Source organism: Rhea americana, unplaced genomic scaffold (genome assembly GCF_003343005.1).
Source record: "Rhea americana isolate MKP2758 unplaced genomic scaffold, rheAme1 scaffold_202, whole genome shotgun sequence".
NCBI lineage: Eukaryota > Metazoa > Chordata > Aves > Rheiformes > Rheidae > Rhea > Rhea americana.
This window is the reverse complement of record NW_028186173.1, coordinates 348,164-369,905: the sequence shown is the minus strand read 5'-3', so window position 1 is coordinate 369,905 and position 21,742 is coordinate 348,164. Positions and strand designations below refer to the sequence as shown.

The 21,742-nt window shown below is 38.8% G+C and overlaps 1 pseudogene across 1 annotated transcript; it reads left to right on the top strand.

Annotated features, from left to right (window-relative positions):
• The first annotated feature begins 9,442 nt into the window (after nucleotides 1-9,442).
• Nucleotides 9,443-11,201, top strand: LOC146596347 (serine palmitoyltransferase small subunit B-like; annotated as a pseudogene). Its single transcript, XR_014895757.1, has 2 exons — nucleotides 9,443-9,520; nucleotides 10,841-11,201. The product of XR_014895757.1 is annotated as a serine palmitoyltransferase small subunit B-like (transcript).
• The last annotated feature ends 10,541 nt before the right edge of the window (nucleotides 11,202-21,742 follow it).

Genomic DNA, 21,742 nt, shown 5'->3' with positions numbered 1-21,742 from the left:
CACACGCATGTGGAAGATAACTGTACTTGCTGGCAGTAAACTGAAGTTTGCACTTTGTTGCTTTTTCATCTCTCTAGGCCCAGCTGTTGCAGGAGAATGCTGGAGTTGGCTTCAGAGCTCTTAATTAAAGGTGAAATTTCAGTGAGGTATAGTATTGAAATGTTTACTCAAACCAGAAGTGCCTATAATTCTCATCTGAATGAGGAGAGAAAAAGCAAGGGTAGAGTGTCATGCAGAAGAGCGTTAATGGAAAATCCCCAATTCCCATCCTCTGACACTGTACTGTGGTGTCACTTTTAGTAGGGCATTTACTGTAATTTCCTGTATGCCTCACAAATAGGCTAATTAAGTGCRTTTTTTACATTGTACAAGCAATCCTGCTGAGGATTTTTTTCTTTTAGAAAAGTCCTATGTTAATAAATTATTCCACAGTATTTGATAGAACTATACTTGTTTCTCAAAAATACGACTCTTAGTGTGCTTATGGTTTGCAGTGTGGATATAAAAACACAGTTAAAATAAAGAAGAACTTGTGCTATTTCTCTATGAAAAGCCAAATTAAATTTCTTAGTGAAACAGTGAAATCTTAAGTTCTTTAAGTTCTTATGTTCTTCATATAATGTATACTGAAAGTCTGCAAGGTAGCTAGAGTTGCATCAGTCCTACTTTAATGTAAAATTCCAGAATGGTTGTACAAATCAGAGAACRATAATAGAAGAATCCTGACAAGAATGAACTGTGAGGCAGAGAAGACAAATGAATGTTCGATTGTTGACCTGGAGGAAGAGAGGCTACTTGTCCCYTGCGCAGTCCAGAACTGAAATATCAGCTGTTTTCCAAATTAGACTCCTGATTSTGTTATGTTCTAGAGTACAGCATGGCTGGGCATTCACTGTAAGTGCTGAGCCTGTCATGATCAAGGTATTTTTCTATAATGAGTTTGTATATTGCTTTCTRTCTTTCTGCACGCTAGAAAGCTGGAGTTTCCTTTTGATCAGAGCTGAGGATAACTGGTTAATATGTTGTGCCAGTGTGAACGGCACTATTGGCAATCTGTCAAAACTATGATAAAGTCATAGWKATTWTWSWMYMWTASSTAWKRKWSWAWAATMWCTAAGACCCACATGAGTCATAGGAGTTTGCAACRGGTCCAGAGCATGGAGAGGTTCATGCTGTACCAGAAAGGTATCTTTTCTGGCAAGAATGTTGTCTGCATTATGACACAGAGCATGCCCTAACCATGAAATGCCTTTGAAAACAAATCTCCTAAATTAAATAAAAAGCAGCATCTACTATTATTGTTTAACATTAACAGTATTCTGATCATACGATACATTGTTTCAGGCAAGCAGGGTAGTTGAGCTGGCTTCAAATGCGTTGTTACTTTGTTTAATTTGCTATCATTAATTGCCTTTATGAATGGCATTCTTCTCTGTGATACAATGCTGATGGGAATTTTATTGCTCGTTCACGGTTTCTGTAGTCAGCCATGAGGGAACTTTGGACTTTGGTCTTAGGAGACCTCATGGCTTGCTTAAAATCCTAACTCTTAGGGCCATGGAGGGAAGCCTGAAGTAAGGCTTACCAAAGATGAAATTCTGTATAGATATTTAGTCCCAGGCTATAATTTCTGTAGTCAACCAAGGACTGAGAACCTTTGTCTTAGTAGAATTCTCAATTTAATTGTTTCCTAGCCTTACACTGGGCATTCTGCTCTGATTTTGTATCTGCACAACTCCGTATTTTAAGCTCCTTTTAGACAGCTTTTTCTTTATATTTGTTTTGCATCTGAAACAATATCGAATTTTAGAAAACTACTGGCTTTAGCTTTGCTTGCTTATTTCCTTCTGCTCTTCTCCTTTTTTATGAAAATTTTAGAGTATGCTATAATATTCTTTAACCACCATTCAGAAAGACTCTTAAGTGCAAAGAAGTTTCTGCCTTGCCTTCTCATTACCAGATGATGACCTTTTAGACCTACAGCTGATGGTGAGCTCTGCGTGAGTGGTCTCACTCTGTGTCTGTTAAAACTAATTTTACTCTTGTTGCTTTCTATAGCTGTTTGGSTTGAGACAAAAGGATAGGATCTGACAGGAGTAGGCAGAGCCTCCTACTCATGCTGGGGAATGATGAATTGTCTCAGGCTGGCTTTTCCTCTGTGTTACTCCCTTTCAGTCTTGATGTCCTCTGGTGAACCCTGCAAATCCTGGCTGAAGAGTCATCTCATTTTCTTCCAGGGTTCTAACAACGAAGTGAATTTGGAACAACAGGGAGGAGAAAGCATCTAAATGCATAAGACTCTCTTAGGACTGTGTTCCTTTAAGATGGAAATGCCTTGTAAAAGCACAAAAACTCCCTTATGAACTGAGAAGAGTGGAACTGAACAGACGGTTGCAAGCATAACATGATTCGCAGGCATGTGTAAACTATACTCCTGAATRAAGAAGACTTTTAAATAATTTTAATTTAAAACATTATGTGTGATTTGATTTCTTGTTGCTTCATAAGCTGAAGTTTTACACTGGATGAGGAGGAGATCCAAGGTATAAACCTAATAYAATGTACTGGAATTCAAAGAAATAAGGACACTTAGGAGTGTTTCTAGTCATCTTGATGTATTTTTAAAATACCTAATTTTGTAAAGTGACCTAAACAACCTTCTCCAAATAAAGACAGGTGACTGATAAGTCTGAAACAAACTAGGAAAAAAATTCAAATAATGAATAATCCTACCACTCAAATTGAGTTAAAAGGTAACTGTTACTAATTTAGAGGTGTCCTGATTTCCTTACAAGGAAGAAACAAAATTGAAACTCATATTGGAGTATGGAAAGGTAATAAATGTTCTTTAGTAGAGTTATGTTTATGTATGCTTGTACTTGCATTGTCTCTAAGGGTGCAGCTAAAAATATTTTCTTATATGCTGAGATTTTGGGATCTTTGTGGACTGAAAAACAAACTTTAACACCTGCCATTTTTTTCGTGCCATCAGTACTAAATATCCTGGTTTGTTTGTATCATAGAATCATAGAATAGAATCATGTTTGCATCTCATCCCTTTCTATGGCTCTTAGTACTGTTAGAAGACAGTGGGAAAACAAGAAAGTGATACAGTGGAAAATGTATTTTTCTGTATTTCAGTACTAAATGTGGAGGCAGGGGTTGTATTAGGGAGGGAGGAGGGAGGTCAGAAAAGAGGTTTATCTAGGAGTTGATAGAGCAAGAGGCTGTTATCTGTGACTTATTACCCCTAATTTTTTTTTGTGACTGTRGGGATGGAACTGCTTAATGGAAAGAAGCATCAGATGAGCAGAACTGTACTAGAGGCAGGTAAGAACTGGGCTATGTGGAGAAGCTGGGACCTGGAGAAGAGTGTGTTTGATAAATGATTGTTTATACTAGTCCTTGCGGACCTACATCATGAAGCCACTGACTGACTTTACCTTCTAAGTGGAATATATTACTACAGACATAATAATAGTGATTTATGATCTGGACTGACTATTTAACTTCCATAATAATGTTTGTGTTTGCCTCTACATCTCTAACTTAGTTATCTGAAGTACCGTATTATTCTTTGTGATGGTGACTCTTTAGAAGTGGGTTAGTTAAAGCCCTTTTGCTATAGATTAGACTTATAATAGGATGTTCTTCAGGAAAATCAAAGGCTTTCGTATTTCTCTGTTGTTATTAATCTTAAAATATTAGAATCTGATGGAAGCCAGGACATAACACTAAAAATGTGGAATTGTTGAAATGGGGGATTAGTTTGTAAACGATGGTAAAATATATGCATCCCATATAATAACAACCAAAAGTAGTTAATGAAGTACCAATTATCTACTTTTGAAGGAATCAAAAAGTGTTTAGAAACATCTACTATAAAATAACARAGCCCACGCAGTAGTACAGAGTGACAGAGAGCATTCAGAGTTACATGCTGAATGAATGCTATAGCATGAGCAACACTGGGGAAAAGAACTGTAATAAATAAACATTCTTAGCAGCCTAGGGAAGCTATGAGAGAGAATTGACCTTAGTTGCTCAACGCAGGAACATGTCGTTTCTCTTATGATTTTTATCCTTAAAGGCCCTGTCCTCAACTGCAAAAGGGAAGTGAAAAGCTGCCAGGTGAAGGAAGAAGATCTTAGGTAATACAGCCTGGAGCTTCTCTTTGAGATTGGAATGTGTGGTGAGTTTGAACTACASTTAAAGAAGAGACCCTGACCCTCCGATGATAGACCAGTAATACAAGGACTGGGGCAGCTGACTTTATCACAAGAGCGTGCCTTGTGTGCTGCTAGAGCGCTTGAGTGGGTAGGTGAAACTGTGTTGCTTTGCTGGCGTTTCCAGTAGATTTTAGCATGTTGGTGGTAGCTAAATGAAAAAGGGCGAGTGACCTGCACGGAGAGGTAAGAAGCAGTTGCTTACCTAGGGAAGATCTGTGTCCATCCATCACAACTGACATGCTTAGCTGTACAACTTGTATGCAATATGCAGCTGCTGAYGTTAAATTATATGGTGTCATCTTTCTTCCTGTTGAAATAGTGTGTGTCTAAACCTTCTGTGCCAACTATGCATACTCATTATGCTTTTGGAGATCACTAGACTCAATGGTTTTCACTAACTTAATTATCTGTCTTGATGTAGAATTAAAAAGGTCCTTGAACCTGTCTAACCAGGTACCAAGAGGCATGCTGGGAAGCCATGTGATTCATTCAGACAACAATGTAATAATTAAAAGAGGTTATTTGCATTACAAATACAAGTAAGTCAAAACACTTTAAGCTTGAGCCAAGATACATTGCTCAAGATACATTCTTCATCTATACTATGCTTCTGTATCTGTCCTACAGCTTGACTGCATATGTGATGCCACTCCAGATAAACCTGCCTGGTGCTAGGATTTGAGGATCCGCATACCAGATATTTTATACCATGCAGAATAGGGCCTTTCTAAGAATTGGCCTATACTACAYGGTAGAGCAATTTTTCTATTTTTCAAAAAGAGTAGTATATATTCTGCAGGTTATTTTGTGCTGCTTGGYTATACTAGCAGGTCAAGATAAGAATTCAGACTGTGAGCTGGTCCTTATTGAAGGGTATCTTTTTATATGTTACAAAGCTGGTGCTCAGGTGCCTTGAAGACATAGGATAACTCTCAGTGACTGCTGGTCTTCAAAAAGGAAACAGATCTTCACAAAGGAAGCGACACCACCATTGGTGAAAAAAGTTATTTATCCAGTGATGTGGTTTCAGCTGTGTGATCAGGTGATGAGCAGACTGAGGACAYTGACCTGAACACTGACGTGTTTCTGTTCTGCCTGGCCTGCATAGCTTCCTGAATTGCCCAGCCAGCTGGAGCTAGAGCCAGCACAAGGGAGAGGGCAGGCAAAGGTTGCCAGGGACCAGCAGAACAACATTATGGACTTAAAGCTGCAGCCACAAGATTTCATAGTAATTCCCATGTGAATGCTGACTGTCTCCATGAGCTGCAGAATGCTGCCTCCCCAGTATGTTAATAATTCATTTGCTCCATTTTTTGTGGGAGTCTGCAATATGAGGGACATAAGGAAGAAGCCCAAAGCTAGTTTTTGAAGAATACAATTTCCAAATTGTGCTACAGCCGAAAAGGAACAAACTCTAGTATACTTCTGTGACAAAACAAACTTGTCTGTCTTTTGTTTTATGGATAGATGGAGTGGATGAGAGAGAAAATTATCCTCCTTAACTTGATCACCTTAACTTTCTGCTTCAGTTATCTTCCAAGGTCTTAATTTTAAGTACACAGATAAATGATTTAGCATAGTGTGCATGTGTGAAGAAGGGAGATTTCAGGCATTTTTAGTCTGATCTGAGGAAATGAGGCTTATGTATCTCTCCCACGTACCTTATTTTTTAACCCATGACCAATTTCATTTAAATTTGAAAACAAAATACTGCTCTTAAAGGTTTATAAATTTTGTCAAAAGAGAGGGGATGAGAGATGATCCTCACTGAAGGAAAAGTGGCATTTTTACATAGCTCTTAYTAGACAGCAAAGAAGCCATATGGAAGACAGCCATTATGAATGCCAAACACAGAACAAATGCTTCCGTATAGGTTTACATGTTATTAGACATCAGAGGGCRCCATTATTAGGCACTGGATAATAGGGAACAAAGCTTCGTTGTTTCTCCTTATGGAGCTGTTCTACGAAATTCTGTATATACAAGAAGTCATTGATTTTCCATACTGGGAATCTTACTGGACTTAAAAAAAAAAAAAMAAAAAACAAAAAACAATCAAAAAAAAAAGCGGGAGGGGGGAAACATTCTGATGATTTCCCTCAGTGAAGTGATTGTTTGAATGTGTTTCTGGTTTGCTTTTTAATTCATTTTTCGYATGCTAGAATCAATCACTTGTATGTCAGTGTATGACCTTTTACATGCTTGTGTTTCAATTTGCTAGACTGGAAACCACCATGAGAAGCTATAWAAAGAGGATTTGAAATTTAGTTACGTATCCGCATATGCCCGAACCTGGGCAACACAGTTATAAGGCCTGAAAATGTCCAGAAAGACAATATGGCAGTTGAAGAATAAGCTTGTTCAGAAGTTGCCTGGATGTTTTCCTCGCCGTCTGTCTTGCAGTACATGTGTAGTCGCCTTTCAGGAACTGATATAATCTGAGAAAGAAGTAAGTAGGATTGGGGAGGGGACARCCCTGTGTGTTTAACAGGACATGGCAGGATACAAGGCTAAGGGAGACAGAGTCCAGTATTCTGCAACTCAGATACACATTACCAATTTCTGTTTCATCAGCAGCTGAAGTGACCACTCAATTAAGTAATCTCAGGTCTGGATGCTGCTAATTATGGAGATGCAAGGCTAATTATGTATGACACTCAAGGAGTAATAAAGCTTTCAAAGCTTTACACTGCGCTTCTCACACTCCCCTTTACCAGATTTATGTAAATTTGTGTTGATGCAATACCATGAGTCAGTGCAAGCTTTTTTTGGAGCACAGATAGGTTTTGATTCCAGATTTATAATTTTGTGAAAGAGCTACAGCCGAAGATCTGCACAGTTTAGAAACAGTGACTGATACTGTCAAAGGGACAGGAACCAGTCAGTCTGGGACAGTGTGCTCTCCAGGAAAATCTCTTTCCTTCTCTTCAGAGCTTCACCAAAAGTACAGTATAATCTTTGCAACRGAATATTTTCTGCCAGCATCTGCAGTCATTTATCACTGTTTTTTTCCAAATATAGTAGTATGTTTTTGTCTATTTTTCCTTTTTTGGGGGAGGGAGGGGGAGGATCTTGAAAATTACTTCTATTTCTTCTCTCAGGGGGAAGAAGTGTCTTAAAGCACATAGGTCAAAATTGGCTTAACTAGTAGACATTTCAGGCAAATTTTGTATTCTGAGTGAAGCTATACACCTATGGYTATGAACTGTGAAAGGTATTCATGAGTTCTTACTTCCTCTTGGGCAGAAGCTGGGAAAGGCAGCAGGAGAGACTGCTCAGGAAGCAGGGAGGAGAGAAGGCCCTGGGGAGGACCCCACAGCATCATGTGCCATGGCTGCTGCTCACCCTAACATTTTATTTCTGTGAAATAGCCTGTCCTTCTGCACTACTACCTCTCCCTTTCACGAGTGCTTCCAATTGTCRGGTGAAAACTGAAATGTTTTTGAAGCTGTTAAGACTCAAGCAAATCCAGACTTGTCTTACTTCCTACAGTGTTTCATCTCTGGGGATTCACTATTTTGCAGTTGAAAATGGCAGAAGTATCTGAATCATTTTTCCTGGCTTTTGCACAAATCCTTTTTGCGCTGAGGTGACAGCCCTGCCTTGGGTTGCTCAGTTACTCCATGTTCTTCTCAGCTCTGCCAGTGCATCTTGCTAAAGGATTCAGAAGAGGCTGATGCACCTAGCAGGGAAGGTAACTAAAGCAGAGAGGGATGCTGGCCTGCCAGGAGTGTAGGCACTATGGTAATCAAGAAGTTTTGTTTCTCCTGTGTATAAAAACAGCAGTATTGTTTCAGTGTAATTTTTCACTGACATTTTCATGAARAAAACTCTGAAGAACTTCCCCTCCCTTCCCCTAGATACTCTATTGAAATACATACCTGGAAAAATCTGGCTGAGAACAGAAATTCTTGAGATAAAATTGTGAGATAAGAATCTTACAGCAGTATTTCAGGGCAATTCTATTTCACATTTTATGAGTCCATTCTCTGCTTTTGGAGAGGCCCAGGCCTAGGTTATAAACTCCGTAGTAGTCTGTCCAGCATGGGAGAGGTGCTCCTGTGGCAGACCCCAGGCTCTAGAAGAAAAAGTTAGGGCCTGGGGTGTATTAACTACTGCTACCAGAAGCAGTGGTTTATCATTTCCGACTTTTCTATGCGAAGTGGACACTTTTGGAACAAAAAGCTGGGTTTTGTTGAAAACAACAACAGAGAAAAATGTTGAAGGAGTAAGTCAGGATTTAGTAATAGATCAGCTCARCTGCATTTGGCAAAGAAGGGAGAAAAGAAGGCGAGGCTAACATGCCTTAGACATTGCTTGTGGCATATTCTCCCAAAGTGAAGCTGATTCATATCTGGAAATGGTTTGACTGCAGGCAGATAGTTTACAACATGTATTACATAGATTTCTACCATAGATTTCTACCCCTGYCTAACATGCTTTAGGTGACCCTGCTGAGCAGGGAGGTTGGACTAGATGATCTCCAGAGGTCCCTTCCAACCTTACTGGTTCTATGATTCTGTGATCCTACTTTACTTGTCCAATTAGATAATTAAAATGCCTCAAGCACTTACTGAGGTTTGGTTTATTTTGTAGTATTTTTAAGGAAAACTCAMCATCTTTTCCTCACACAATCTTGTCCACATGTTTTCTCCAGTATGTTCCTGGATCAGGATAACTGAAGTGTGTGTATGGGGCTGAGAGATAACAGCCACAGAGAGAACTATTTGATGTTAATCAGAGGTTGCAGGAGGTAGTGGCTTCGTCTGAGACTCTCTTGTGACACAGTAATTGAGCTGCATTTTTGTGGCTACATAGCTCTGACGCCATGTTTTGCATTGGACGTTAAATTGCATGTTGAAGGAACTTCAGCAACCTGCATTGTGAAGTCCTACAGAAGTAGATCTATGTAGTTTGAGAATTRGGGAGGGCACTAACTATAAAAAAATTTTGCTGCTGCTCCTAAATATAAATAGTATTTCAGCCTCATGTGTTCCTYCCTGCCTGTAATGCTTCAACTTTAGAGTCCATACAAATTATCAAATTAATGCTATCTTGAGAGCTTGGTACCAAGCCGATCAGTGAGTGTCGTTGTGGCATAATGCCTCTGGCCAGAGGATTTCTAGCAATAGAATGATGAAGGGTGGGGAATAGAGGCCACAYTGTAATTGAGGATCAAAGCTAATTGTTGCTGCTTCTCCATGTATAGGGGAGCTGTTCAGCTGCAAAAGGCAGGAGTGTCAGGACATAGCTTTCATCTAGACATTTGGTCGTCAGGGAGAAGTGAAAAGGTAAGTTCCTTTCTTATATTAGCTGTGAAATATTTGCAAGAAACATTTTTTCTCAAAATAGTTTGGCTTAAGTGTAGTCTGGGTTTTGTAAAAGCTGCATATAATATCCAGAAAGGAGAATGGTATAATAATAATATTACTACTAGAAATAGTTAATGATAGTACTTAACTATAGAAGCTTAGTTAAGTGCTGTCTTGTCAGGCAGAAGAAGGATGGGAAAGGCATGTTTTGTAAAATGGAAAAGCTGAGGATAAAGTTCTTTAAAACCTTGAAGAAGTAGCTTTAGTTAGGATGAAATCCCACTTCATTAAATTCTATTAAGTTGTCTTTTATTTCTATGGCCTAAGATTTCTCCACAGATCTTGACACTACCAAAAGTTCTAACATTGCAGTTAACACAGAAAGGGGGAGATTGTCATTTTTGTCGTCTTTATAAAATGCATCCCCTGCTTACTGAATGACTGAAAGCAACAGTGACTGAAATAGTCTTGTTTTTCATTTAGTTCTCTGGGTTTTTTTATTCTTCTGGTAACTATGCAATGTAACATATAATTTTTAGCATTAATTTGAATACGAAGCTTTATAATAAATATGTATTTCTTATTCTTGCAACAGATCACATTAATCTGTTGCAGAAGGAACTGTATAATCAATATATAGTTTCACTCTGTTGTATTTCTGTATGTGTTTTACTCTGAACTCTTTCCATCTGGATTCCAGCAACAACTGAAGCATAAGACACGAAATTCAGTCTGGAGTAGTCAAAATCAGACATCTAGCCAAATTACATTGTGAGGTTTATAGGAATGGTGACGGAGAGGATAAACACTGTGTGAAATAATCCAGAACAAGCCAAGGTTAAAAAATAGAGTGGGTAGGAGAATGGAATGGCAATGATGACTAGCTCACAGTTTTCTGGAAAAAGTAGTATTACAGAGTTTCCTTGGTAAATCACCCATGATATGGTGGTCTAAATTTGACTGTCTTATTCAGAACTGAAGGTAGGAAAAGAAAAGGTGTACAGATGAAGCCTTTTATGGGAAGGGGTAAAAGAATGACTCATTCTTCCACAATTGCAGTCCTGCGATTTTAGCTCTTCTGTGTTTTTAAAACATCATTTACTGAAAATGGTCAGTATAAACAGAGTGARTGCCATACATCTATTTTAGCTTCTTCAGTTAAATAAAACATTTATTACAGAGAATTGTGCAAGTCATGATCTTTTTGCATGTCAATATAATGTTTTCATACTTTTTTTTAAATAAGTTTTTTTTTTTAATAAGACTTATCTTTCTACTGACTATCCTTTATTGTAACAGGAAAGGCCTCAGAAGCTGCTCAAAGATGAAGGTGGATATTAAGAGCATGAAGAACTATCTCTATTGGCTGTACTGCCAGTATGAACTAATCACCTGCAGCTGYCTCATGGAGCCCTGGGAGAAACTGCTCTTCTACAGTTTTAACATTGCTGTGTTAGTTCTGATAATATACACTGCTTACCTCTTTATCCCTGCCCATATTAGCGTGGCTTTTCAGTTCTTCCTACACTTCTTGGAAATCAACCTGAAAATACTGTTTGTATCATGAAATAATATTGGCATCATGACACTGGATCCAAGAAGTATTTTTCTTAAGACTTTTTTTTTTTTTTTTTTTTTTAAGAAAGAGGTTCAGGTGTTTGCAAATGCTGTTTTATTCTATAGTAGCTTAGTTTTCTTCTGTGTGTTGGGAATCTATGACAGCAAAATATTTTGACAGACTGCTTTTTAAAGAGATGTGAATTTAAAAAACTGGCTGGAGTTACAAAGATGGGCTTGGTATGGAAACAGCCGTGATGCAGATTTTATTATTCCATGGAGAACTGCTTGGATATGGAGAGTTTTCATCTTGCAAAATTATATGGCATACATTTGTTCTTGTTTGCTATAGCTTTGCTGACAGGAGAGACATGAACACAAAAGGTTTTGCACAATGCTATATGACTATAARCTGCTTCTCTAAGCTTGGATGTATGTATTTATAGAATGATTTTTTTATTTAATTTGCCTCAGTTATTTAAATGCAATGAATTACTTGACTGGTTCATCATCAATATGTGAACAATGCAGTTGATTTATTAAAAATGTGGGGATTTACGTCCATGAAAGTTTAAAATAAAATTCTCATTTTCTTGGATTTAAGAAATTATTTTTATCCTACCAGTTAAACTGGTAAAGGTATGCAAACCATGTGCAAAACAGTAAACTAAATTTTTTAAGCAGGGATTTTATTCAGTTTTTCAACTGAAAATGATGTCTCTGATTTTGTCCTAAAATCCTCATTCTCCCTCTTTTGCCTCCTTTTATATCCTACTTGTTGAAAAGTCCCTGGAACATGAGCTCTTGAGATTGCACTATTTGTAATGAACATGCTGGGCATCCTGTAATCATCCCTGTTTCAAAGCCCGTGCTTTTTATGCCTATGCTAGCTAGAGTGGRCTGCAGACTTCAGCTGGCGGGGGATGAAGTAGCAAAAAAATTAATACGGGAACGACAGTCAGTGTTCTGTATCATTGCAACACACAATAGGTCAGCAGCAGGTGTGTACAGGGTAACATAAATCTAACTTTGTTCCCACCCAGACTGGAATTTTCTTTTATGTTTCTGTCATAGATATTACGCTCCCRGAATACCCTCTCCTTAAAGAGAATAGGAGGTTCTTGCTAAGCAGCAAACTTACAACTTACGAACTGAGATTTGTGACAAACTGAAGGTACTAATTATGTTACTTGTAGAAGTATTATTGCCGTCTCTGTGTGCTATGTAGTTACTTTCCTWATTTATAATCGGGAAAGCAAGACAGGCCATGAAAATACTGTGAACATGGGGGCAGCTGAGCTTAAGCTGCARTTCTACCTACAATTCTTTTAACAGTACCCAGGTGATCTCTAGGTTTGTTAAAAAAAATTGTTTTCTATTTAATGCTTTCAGATCAGAATTCAATTGTATGTTTTAATTAAAGTAATAAATATATAAGCTAAAGTAATAATGTCTTGCACTTGCTCCTAGTAGCTTGTCAGTGTATATATAGTTTTTTTTACCATGTAGGAACAGAAAAGGGAAACATAGTATCTTAGGTTGATTATCAGACTATTTGTCAAGACAATTTATTTCAAAAATGTCAGCACAAATGCAGGTAAGTAATGCAGTATTTTGCATTATACAGCTGGGAAAAAACTAAGTAGGTAAGCAGACAACAGATACATTTATATTTCATTATAGTAGAAGACTACATACACATATATTGAAAGTGTTTGTCAGCGTTAAGAAATCTTGACGTCAGACTGAAGACTGACTTAGGAACTCTTACACTTGGGTATGTTTGTGATTTTTCTTTATTTCTACCCTTTCCGTGTCTCTCCAGTGTAAACCCACTTGATGTTTGTTGTGGTTGCCTGAATTGTCTGGTGCCTCTTGCAATAGTTGCCTTATAAGCAGGTCTGTTAAGCTGCTCTGTTTGCGTGCAGCAGTCCTTTGGCAGGGACTGGCTCCTTTATGTCTGCTTGTCACAACGATGTTATTTCAGCTTTTCATTTTGTTCGGCAGCAGCAAACGTCTCTAGAGCTCAACTATGAACTAAGCAAGGAAAACATCCAAAAGGCAAAGAAGGAAACAAAGGACTAAGTGGTAGCGGAAAGAAAAACACTTCTTGATTTATTTTACTCATTAAAATCTTCTCCCTCCATGCCACCAAGATTCTCATCTACAGAATAGGATTAAAAATATTACACTCAAACTCCACCTTGCAATTTCATTTTCAAAATGATGCAAACAAAAATACTAACCTGTTTGGGCATGTTCCTGTTGGAAACTCTGTTCTGAGCAGCAGCCCAAGGTGTTGAATTGATAGAATAAAGCCCTGGTTCTTTATTTGCTAATGTAGGCCAGTGCACGGTCACCTGGTAATGTGAATTGTATCAAGAACCGGCATTGGTGTATTTTTGTTTCTGTCAAAATAGCAGAGCACATGATGCTGTGTTTATCCCAGTTGTAGGAGAACAGATGATACCAGTATGGAATAAAGCCTGCTGTAACACTKTCTGCTTCAACAAATTCTTCAATGAGCAGAGTTTGTACTAGTTCAGCAGTCTACATTGTGACCACATTTTTTTTTAATTTGGTAGTAAGTGATCTAAACTTAAATGTACTATCTCATGGCACCATAATTAAGTAGCAGCTTTAGAGTTTTCATAACATTTGTCCCGCTGGGCATTGCTGAAGCAGAAAATACTTCAAGAACAGAAGGAAATGGAATACTCCCTGTAATTTGTGCTTGCATACCCTCCCCCGAGGACACTCGCACCAAGTTGAGTTCCCAACGATTTCTTGCTAACACCAGTAACAGGTCTGTCAAGCTTTGCCTAAAGTTCTTACACAACCAAGAACAAACAAGCAGAGGAAAACTAAAACTGGGCAGATTCTTGCACTTTTTCTCTATTTTAAACCCGTCGGARTGTTGTGTCATGAGCCCCTGAAGACCTCTTTCTTATGAGCAGAGTGTGCTGACTCTTAAACTACAGCCCTGCTAGAGCAGAACGATGAAAACATAACAAAGTAGTAGCTGAAGTTGGACAAGCATCTACCCTTCAGACTGTTGCTGGAGACTGCCCAACCGACATGATATCCCCAAAGGGGTTGCGASGGGTTGTCTGCGCACCTGGAGGAGTTCCCAGGCTTGCTACGCTGGTAGTATTGGAACAGCTGAAGCAAATGGGACTGTTCGTTTGTTCTGACAAACTTTCTAGTACAGATAGGCCAGCTACCTGTAGACAATCTGTTTTTATACACGCACGCACACACGCAGTAGGAGGTTGTTTTGAGACACTGGAGTGGCTGGTTCATCTCCTAAACCTTAACATCAAAGGATTTACTTGCTTAGCAAGAGAACATCGAATCCTTAACATCAATGCATGCCACAGTAGGACAGCTAATTCTGCATGCCTGCTTTCCAGTGTCTGGGGGCTGAGCTTTTGGGGTGTGTGCACATGGGAGGATATACAGGGTTTTTTCTCCCCTTTCAAAAAAAGCTTACTGGAGTTGCAGTTCACAGGATTCACTGCAGGTTTTATTACCAGYGAGAGTACAGAGAGGAGCTGTAGCTCTCTCCTAGGGATCTTAAGCACAGAGTATGCTTGTATACAGAGTACATACTTGCTTAGCAACTTTGTCACTAAATGAAGAAATTAATTTTAGCATTTGCAAATGCAGATTTAAACAAATAAGCAATGTTAATTTTACAAACTTAGTTTCTGGCATATAACCAACATGATACTCTCCAATGTCGTTTATACTGTTCATCTTTGTGAATGGATGTGACCTGCCATTCCATATATTCATAATTGAGAAAATTATGTCACTGTGATATTATTTTTAAAAAAATGAAAGTGAAGGTGACATAAAGCACCATTCATATCACTGCTTTTGATGGATACTGACTTTTTAAAAGAATCTAATATTAAAGTTACACAGCTTCCTTATGCTGGTTCAGCAAGTGTTGAAACTAAAGAACAACATAATAAACATCTGCTACAATATAACAGCATAAGACTGCTATTTAGTATGAACTGTTTGATCTTTACAACCATAATACATTGTCATGTACAGTAGATTCACAACTTAATTTAAAAAGATTATTATTTTAGGATTTTTGTAGCTTCTCTACCATTAAATATAAACTACAATCCATATTTTATTGATCCAAATATGTTAAACTTCCAAAAGGCAATGAAGACAATGAGTATTTTATTTATATACAACTTTACCTCCTATACTGTTGATTACRTCTAACAATTTTGGGGGCCTAGAATCAATTCATAATCCTTATTGTTACTTTTATTGTCTTTGCTATTACAATATTTGCATTTTGTCTTTGCTGCTATTTACATCTGAGTGTAATTTGAGTTCTTATCTCAGATATTTATCTGACTTGAAAATCCTGTTCCTACTAGGCATTAAACTTGTCAGCACTTCATAGGCTCTATATCCCACAAAATATCTTCCTTTTCATCTTGCAGATGTGCTTAGAACAATGTTGAGTTTATCGAAGACCTTTTACAAAACTGACCTTAAATTAGTCAGTCCTGCTTGTCTGAAACCTTCTGCTAAACTTTTCTGATCAGCTGAAACTGCATCATGTAACAGCCTAATGCCCCGGATAGTCTTACTTTGCTACAAAAAAGTAAAACTCTACTGATAACTTTTCCAATATAGAGTAAGCATACTCTTAAAAYAATATTTAAATTGAAATTCCTCCAGTTGTTTTGCAGACAGACAAATGTAAGAATTTGAAATTGTGGAGATTTGTCTGCTGATGCTTCCCTGAGGAGGCCCTGGCTTTGTCCCCGTTCCTCTCTGTCCGCTCCAGTAGCCTCTCATCTGTCTCGCTGACTTGTACATCGCCCAGGAACTGTCTGCCTGTCTGAGGAACTCTTAACAAAAAGCAAGGAAAAGGATTTTACTAGGAGGCATTTTACAGAACTTAAAATTGCAAGAGACTGAAAGTATTGTTCCTTTTTATGCAGCTATCTGGGTGAGATTTTATTTTTGTTTGTACGAAACGTGTAGAAAAGAACATGAAAAAGCAAGCTCATCTTTCAGAAAATGTTTCTACAAAGGCAAGTGTGAACATCTTGAAGGCACAATACTATACTGCTTAGATACGTGGTCCATAATTTTATAATGCATTTTTTCCACCAACTATTCATCTGCTGTTTAAACCTAAACCTAGCGCCACCGAGGCTCCTGAAGTTTACCAGAAAATTATTCAAGGTACCTAAACAGTTGTGGCTGACTGTAACTGCTGCCTTAGTGAACAGAGTTTGACGGCTGAGCAGCTAAGAGTTTACCTCCTGTTTATCCGATAACATACGCACAAACAGGTTTGCCTGCTGGGTTTACACAAATAGCCAAGGCTGGTATGGGGCTACCTTAAAAGGAGGAGAGAGATCCAGTAGATGAATGGCTATGGCATTCATGTAAAACAAACGATAGGCACTGGACTTTTATCTGTCATTAAAATTCCCAGTAGATAAGGTCTTCTACAGCAGGATTCTCTACAACCTTTCTGCTGGGAGTGCTTTACTTCAAGACTACATTAGGCAGGAAAATAGAAAACGAGTCTGCAGGTACTTGATTATTCAACGTGCATGTGATTTCTGACCTGGCTCAAATTAATTCTTATTGACCATCTAAGGATAATTCTCTCAATAGGTGAGTTTGCAATCCACCTCACATAATAGCTTGAGGTTCAAAGGCAAGCAGGCATCCTTCTAAAAGGCAAGATGTGAAGGTTTTATCAAGTAGGAGAAGTACTTGCATCCAAAGCTCTCATTTTCCACAATATAGTTTTAACTAGCAGGCAAAAGGGTTCAACTGACAGTGGTACCTCCCCACCTTGTTACTTGCCGCTTACATTCCTATCTGTAAGTCTGAAACATTTGTTAATACTTCACTTGGCTGAGGCTTTGATTCTCTCTCTCTCTAGCATTTTTTAAAGACCCAGTTTAGGTGGCTCCTGATTTATCTTGCTGTGTTCCTGCTCCTAACTTCCCAATCCTTCCCAGTAATCCTAATGGGCATCAGCGCTAAGGAGTCCAGTAGACTTGGCCCTTCCATCCATCCATGCAGCATCCTTGCATCCATCTAATTGCCCCTTGCAATTAGAAAGATTAAACAGTGGGATCTAGATACACACTCCTTTAGAAAGCAAGAAAACAGACAGGAGGCCTATTGCAGGAATTCTCTGTGCCAAAAGAATGCTACGTTTTAGTTACACCGTTAGTAAAATATAACATCTTAAGGATGATTTAACATGGGCTGCTATTGCTGCACAGTTTCAATTTAACTACTTTATATTCCCCTGTTTGTTATTCACCTTTCCATGTAGAAATTCCAGGTCATTGTTTTCTGCCAAAGCTATTATAGAAAAGCAATAGGTGAAAAAAGACACCATTCCTTATTGTTTTTTAAAAAAAGTCTGAGCAGCTAATGTGACTTGGACAGACAAAACATCTCTAAAGTTGGAAATAATTCCAGAGAACACTATGAATTCAGCTATTCTAAGGTGTAACCCTTAAGGTGTAAGCTAACTGCCCAGGCCACGTTTGCAGCTCCAGCAGCTGTGGCGCAGCTCTGGGGACATCCCCAGTGAAGGCAGGAGAAGGAAAGCAGGTGGCACCAGCAGCTGGCACCAGCTCATATGTTGCACGTGGACTGAACCACGCAAGTTCCTGTGTGTTCTTACATGCAAGGACTCTTTCATCCCTTGTGGCTACAAGCACCTTTGAAAGCGAGATGGGGCGTGTGAGGGGCCAAAGAACAAACTGAGTACAAACCAATGCTCCGTTTGCGGTGTAAACACAGTCAAAGTTTGCAGGGACACAAGTTTTTGTAGAAAAAATTACTTTTTGTTGCTTCTTACTGCATGTTGCAGGTGGGAGCTATGACGCCGAGAAGCACTTTTGTTTTTAGAAAGCTAGTTTAGATTCAAGTAATCCAATTTTGCACTTTTTAAAAAAACTAACTCTGAAATGGTCCAATTCTGCACTCATTGACTTTAGAGGTGTGTACTAGTAAAAAGTCACAGGACAAAGGAAGACGAGGTCATATGAATCCATCATATTGTCACGAGGATCACTAAACCTGTACTGTTCTTAGCAGGTTAACAATACAGTCTCCGCTAGCATGCCATCCTCTTTATCTTTACAATTTTTTTCCTTATGTTTAATCAAAATTTCCCTGTCTGCTGTTCATCCTATACAAAGGGCCACAGAATCCAGAGTATTCATATCCTGTAGAAGCCAGCAGACTGTTCTTTGAAGATATCTAAGGCTGCTTTCAATTGTGTGTCTGTAAGTGGCTAATTCATCTGCATAAGGAAAGGATTTAAGGCGAGTGTAACGCTTCAACTTGACTTTTGATTACTTAATCTTGAAAATAAATTGTCTTTAAAATGGTAGAAAGCTACATTTGAAAAGTAATCTTGCAGTACAGAATGAAGGGAATTGAGTATGACCAAACTGCACCCAATATTACTGAACTTATTATTTTTGTTACATAACATGAAGTTGTAAACTCCTTGCTTTATGCTACCTATCAATGTAGCTATAAAAAACCCCTTATCTGTATACTGCTGAAAGATGATTTAATGATCCCACAGAAAGAATGCTAAAGGAGACAGATGAAAGCTTTAATAAAGACCTACCTCCTAAGACAGCACTTCGATCTATGAAACTTAAACAAAAATTCTCAATGTTAATTTATGTAGAACTTTTGTAATATTTGTGATTGTTAAGCAGGAAGCTGAGCAAAATTCCCAGGCACAAAACATTAGCTAAAATTGAAACAAGTTACAGTAACTCAAAGAAAAATTCATTCCAAGAATACTGTAGTAAATAATAAACTGATATTAAAAAGTAAAATTAAGCTCAAAGAAAACCTGAAGTAGCTATGAATACCCTAACTTTTGTAAGGCATTTTGACACCAGTTAACCTCACCACAGAATGAGAAAGCTACAGAAATAGGAACCCTTTGAAAAGACTGAACTAGGCTGAAWAGAAGATGCCTTAAGAAAGTGTGATTTTTAGACACTTAGGAAATGGAGGTAAACAAATGAGCTATACATAGAGTTCAGATGCTGCCAAGGTTAAACTGTAGCTGTCTCAACATTTCCAGGCTCTGGACTAAAGAGAATTCCTTTTAAATCCTCCCTGGAGCATACGTGTCCTTTTGCCGGATCTGAACGAGGCRACAGCAGCCTCGTCCTAGACAGGAGAGCTTAGCGTGCTGCCTACGGGAACGGGCACCTAGCACGAGCAACACCTCAGCAGGCAGCTGGAAGAGCTGCCCAAGCGCCGTCGCTCTCATCGGCATTCACACGAGCGTTTCCGCCAGGCCGGCTCAGGCGTCTCCTTTCTCAGCGCCTTTCTTCTGCAGATCTTGTGCTTTGGGACTAATTCCCTGTAATTGGGCACTGGAAACCTGCATGCCTAACTCTGAACTGAGGCTTCCAAAGAGCATCAGAGAACCTAAGATCCAGACAGCAAATGCGAGGTGGTGCAACACTTACGCTCCTCGGGGGATCCAGGGCCCCTAAAGGGCTGACGTAGCTCTTCCGTCCAGGCTTCCTGTGCRGTTCACTGGAAAAGCCAGGCAATGTGGCTTGGCACGTTCCTGCACTTTGTCACCTAACTTGAAGCCATCTTCCATGGTCTCCCTCTCGTAACTTTAATTCTGTATTATTTTGAATATGATCATATTTCTTTAATGCAAAAATSTAAAACAAATCTAGAACTTCAAATGACTTTGAGAGCTTTCTCTGCTGCTTGCAGTCACTAGTTTACACGTCAAGCTTTTATACATCAGCATAARTTCATTTCGGCACAAGTACAATTAAAATTTGTATCCCCTTATGTCTCTGATCAAACCAACAAAAAGGTATGAATTTACGAAGACCTACATTAATACCCAAAGTGATAACCATTTTGTTATAGCCCATCTGCACTGAGTTTCATCATGCTAAGTAGTGTACAAMATAACCTGCCCAAATAATTGATAGACTTAGCAGTTTCTATCATTTAAAGTTTGCCACTGAACATGGATTTTAAATGTCTCCCAACACCCTTACAGTCCTTGGCACAGCTGAAGCATTTTCTTAATGAATGTGAGAGATTACATTAGCTGCAGATGCATGTCATATATAGTGCTTCATTTTATAAAGCTAAATACTCAAAGTACATAAAGGCACTTTTATTTTCTGGTAATTATGGTTGGAATGGGTCTTGGCAAATTTTAAACTTGATCTCCTGTTTTTAAGTGTCTTAACCAAGTTCTCAGCCTGTGCTTATGCTGAAGATTAACTATAGAAAACTTAAGTCAGGTAAATTCTGAGGGCAATARTATTCTTTGCTACATGATTATGTTCTGTAGTGTTCTATATAGTGTTCTGTTAGTGCTCTATATACAGCCAACACCACTAAAACACTCTGAAACTCAACACAGGAGTCTTGCTCCTATATTTAACTGTTGTTCTGGGAGCGCACAGCTAAAATAAGTGGCCTTGGCAGAGTGCAAGTAGAAGGAATCTGCTGGCAGGAGGAGCAGATTGCCAGGAGCAAGTCCTTTAACAGCAAGATCAAAAAACTTTTTTTTGTCTCACCTTCCCTGAGGTTTGGTTTTATCAGCCTTAAACTTAAGAAAATGCGTAGCAATTACATCAGCAAAAACAAGAATTGGATGAAGTTTTTCAGAGTTCAAAGCTAGCTTTTCTTTGTAACAGCTGAGCAGGCTGCTCTTGAGGCCATCAACATGAGGGAATAGTGACATCAGGTGGACTGTTACATTTATCACAGGGACACCTCACAAGTTTTTCTATGCCCACTTCTGCAGAAGAGCATGAAAAATTTCTGCCTGCCAATGCAGATGACTCCTGGCTGGGATGAGACTGCTGGTCCCTCTCTCCGGCTAGGTGTTGCAGCATTCCAACAAAGTGTACACGACCAGTCATAGACAAGTACTTAAAACATACCCAGCACTTTGCATTCTGTCTTGAGCATGTTTCAGTTACTAAAAAGGAAAATAAGTGTGTATAGCAACCCTTGCCCACCTCACATCCGCAATCTGATTGCCTTGTGGGGAGTGCCTCCTGGGGTGACTCTCTGCTGTYCTCACTGGCTACACACATGTGGTCCCTGTTTATGAGGGCCAAGTCCTGTCCCACTGTGCTCCCTTCTGTGCCTGGCAGAGCCACTGCTGACCCCAGCCTTTTCCCCCCCCCCCAAATCCCTGGGAGAAAGAAAAAAAACACATCATACAAAAACTCTCTTAGCTTAAATAGCTACTACTTCCTGCCATTCCCACGCAGGGAAATTAGTGATAGGGCTAAAAGCCTGTAAGAAGCCCTATTCAGTTTCCCATTGTGAAAGCTTTGCTTCTGAAAGAACAAGACAGCAGCTGTTTTAAAGGACAAAAGCTCTTCTCTACTGAAACTGAATCTCTTCAGCTAGCTGTGCAAGTTTTTTTTTTTTTTTTTTTTTTTAATATATATCCTTTAGAAACTACTCTTTCTGTTTAGTCTAGTATGCTACTGCATGTGTTAAGTACACTTCAAACTTAACCATCATACCACTACTTCAGTCACCCCTTTTCTATCTGCATTACTATGCATAAGTTACTACACATACTAC